Source organism: Macaca nemestrina, chromosome 16, assembly GCF_043159975.1.
Source record: "Macaca nemestrina isolate mMacNem1 chromosome 16, mMacNem.hap1, whole genome shotgun sequence".
Taxonomy (NCBI): domain Eukaryota; kingdom Metazoa; phylum Chordata; class Mammalia; order Primates; family Cercopithecidae; genus Macaca; species Macaca nemestrina.
Window position 1 is genome coordinate 43,548,820 of NC_092140.1, and position 3,729 is coordinate 43,552,548.

Consider the following 3,729-nt stretch of genomic DNA (forward strand, 5'->3'; position numbering starts at 1 on the left):
ACTTAGAAACTTTAAGTAAAGGAAAGGTTATACCACATTCATGGATTGGAGCATTGTAATAATAGTTATGTGTTATTGCCTCTTCTTTAAAATTGGGTTTGAGTTTTAGGATTTTATGAGGCTTTAAACCATATGGGTTGTGAGTGATGGGTAGGTGTTAGATTCAGTTCTTGCTTATCCATTCATGCATATAGCTTATGTGAAACATTGACCAATGCCCAAGTCCACATACTCCATTCATGCCTGGAAGCTCTGTGGTTCTTTATTGTGTAGTTCACTAAGCAGTCAATCATGCTGCAACTTTGTCTAGTTATTTTCAGGCAGTAATACATGGAATCAGAATACTGATGCCCTCTCCTTTGTTGATCCAGAGACCTCTTGTTTTTCGCTTGTTTGTTTGTTTGTTTTTGAGTTTGACAAATTTATTGGTACTTTAGTAAAGACATTCATCTCAGTCATTGCTCTCTCCCAGCTTGACCTTAGGTTAATATTTCATTTGGGTCAAGAAAATAATATGTAGGAGAGGTATGTTATTTTAACAAACAGGAAAATGGACAAAAAATGGATAGTTTGCCTACATTAAAGTAAGTGAAATTCATGTATCTTGATATAATTAAATCATGTAAGAACAAAGAGTTCTATATACATTTCCATCGTTTTACTTGGGCTTATTCTAATCTTAAATGCTAGTGAACAAAATGTTAGGAATATACACAGGCTGCTTCTCTGGAGTTATTACCAACTAAAAGACCTCAGCAAGCAGTTACCACCAATAAAACAATCTGAAGCTGCCTCCAAATATAATATTGTAGGAGTTTTCAAGGAAATTTTTATACTGTATGCTTCTTTTGTCTGTGACTATGCTATTAAAGATGTGTTTAACTGTTACATTTAAAATAAAGTTCATATACAACACAAAAATACAAAACAAACATGCTACAATACAGAAATCTAGCAAAGTACATGTGGTGAGATTCCAAAAAATGTTGAAGATGCATTTTCTTTCCTTCAATTTCAGTATCTAAAATGTGCTTTTTCAGAGGCCATTGGTCAATATATACACATTTAAAATAAACTATACAATTTTACTAGTAAGAAAGCCGATAGTTAAGTTCAATTCAAATTGGAGTTCACAGGTTAGTAATTTAAATCCTTAGACAAGGTTACGGAAAGTGCATCTTCTTGTTTTCCATCTTCATACAATGTTATTATTATTATTTTTTTGGTGTTTATACCTTTTAAAAACTAAAAACAGCCAAATAGTTAAGCAATATGTACATTTAAATTTTTGGTGGTGGTTTGTGTTTTAAAAGAAACAGCTTCCTTATGATTTGTCAAGTTCTGGTGGAAATGCTTACAGGAACTAGCTAATAAACCAAAAACAAGAGAAGCACATTCAAAATACTGATTTACTTTGGTAGCAAATGGTTTTTCTTTGAAGACTAATGAAGATAGACAAGACCCATTAAGGTGAAGTGGGCTATTTCAAATATTCAACAGTTTACATTTAAAAAAAAATTCTTTTAAGTACCAAGCATCTGTATCCACTGATAGCAATGCAATACCTAGTTTATGATGACTTGAAACAAAACAAATGCCCACAAGGAAAAAAGCTGTATTTTATCTAAATTTACTTTCAGTGAATAGTTCAGTAACATCTTCCTCCCAATACAATACTCCCTCTCTCTTTAAGGGTGTTCCTGGGAGCCAGACAAGTTTAGGTAATAAGTGAGTTAAGAGAGTAACCGCTTGAAGTTTTAAATAGACAATAACTTTTTGCTTCCCTCTTAATGTGCTAATAGTTGTGTCTAAAAAAATATGCAATTCTTGAAAAGGTACCATTTCTGATTTCTTTATTATCTGTAACCTTTGGAAACTAATCACATGAAACTACAAAATTAGCAAATGTCTTGAAATCTGTATATAAAACACAAATTACCTCTAATTTCAAACTCTCATTTATTAGTGTACCACTCAATCTTTTAAAAAAATGAAAAAGAAAAAAAAAAAAAGCGGCTCCAAGATAGTCTTATACCATTCTTTAAAAAAGGAAACTGTTCCTTTTAACTTTACATGCACCCCACACCCCAATTTCAAAACATCATTTAATTGTCTCGGTCATAGACATTTCCAAGATGAGATTTTATATTTCGCTCCCACAGCTTCTGGTTATCAGAAAACCCATGTTTTCCTTTATTGAAGGAGTTTGGTCCAGCTGATGTTGGTGTATCCCTTCCAATATTCTTCATCCTCATCTTTGCTTCTGGAGGGATTTCCTCTGGTTCACTATCTTCATCTTCATTAAAAGCTGCTGCTACTATGGCAAATCCAAACTTGGAGATCTTTGTAGGCTTTGTTGGGAAGTTGGCAGCTGCTTCTTCAGCTGATCGCTTCTCAGCGCTGCGACTGGAACTTTCCCCTCCATTACTGGAAGAAACAGTCTTAGTTTTCACAGGTTTTTTTGCTTCTTCTTCAGGTCCTCCGGCAGCTCCAGCTCGCTGCGGCTTTTCAGGCTTCTCCTCTCCCGCCTTCCCCTCTCCCGCCTTCCCGTCCGCCATTTTCGCTTGTTTGTTTTTTCACTTGTTTGTTTTTTCCTCTCAGTACCCTAACCCGGAAAAATTTCTTTTAAACTGTGAGAGGCAATCTTTCTCCCCTCAAAGCAGTCTGCCTAATCTAGAAATACTCTTTTTTGTATTTTTTTCACATATTCTTTTCAACACCGTAAGACATACTTCCTGTCAAAAAAAAGTCTCCCTAGGACAAGGAAGTTCAGAATCTACTACCTGTTAGAAGGTGGCCAAGAAATTTGGAAAAATGCAAGAGTAAGAAAAAAAGTTGCAATAAAAACTATTATAAAAATACACACAGATTGAGAGTTTTATGATTACTTTTAAAGTTTTTGAGAGTTAAAACATACTTTTATTTTTAATCTCCCTGAGATATCTTGTGCATGAAAATAAAAGATTGTTAGGATACTGTGAGCAATGCAGTTCACACATCTATTCTAATTGTAAGAATCCTTGGTTTCATTTCTACCAAAACATTCAAAGGGACAAAGATCTTTAAATAAATACAGTTTGAAAGGTTTTCTTGTCTCAAATTCAGAAACTTCTTATAAAAGAACTAAAATGCCTAAATATTTTATTATATCTGTGATTAAAGAGAATTTTATTTATTCTGGATGTCTAGAATGAGACTGTGTGGAAGTCATTCCAAGATTTTTGCCACAGAGATAAAGCAAAAGGTAATAAAAGGAGTACAGATAATTAAAATAAATACAAATGTATTAAACACAGAGGCTATGGCTCAACGAAATATTCATGATTTGTTTACAATATAATTAGCATATCATAATAGTCATTATTTAATAAATTACTTCTTTTCTTAAGCAAATTTACTTTAGTTGATGTACTTCAGCGTTTTTCTTACTTCACTATTAAGAGAATGAGATTTTCTAACTGACTTTTGAAAAAGAAAACATAAAAAAGAGAAACAAAAACCAGTACTGGTCAGCTAGGGAAAGAATGTCAATCTTAGGATAATACTGTTTTGTTTTGCTTTTTTTTCTTTTAAGCCTCACAAGAAGTCAAAATAAAAACTCATACGGAAATCAGATTTTTCCTTATATCTCCTAATGAACTGACCGATAAACACCCTGTCTACCCTCTAGACAAAAAAATATCTGTTTGAGAAGTTCCTGGCAATATAACAATCATAGGCATATGTTTT

The 3,729-nt window shown here is 33.1% G+C and overlaps 1 pseudogene; it reads right to left on the reverse strand.

The window, feature by feature from the left end:
• Window positions 1-2,020: 2,020 nt before the first annotated feature.
• Window positions 2,021-2,558, reverse strand: LOC112428052 (PEST proteolytic signal-containing nuclear protein pseudogene; annotated as a pseudogene).
• Between the last annotated feature and the right edge of the window lie 1,171 nt (window positions 2,559-3,729).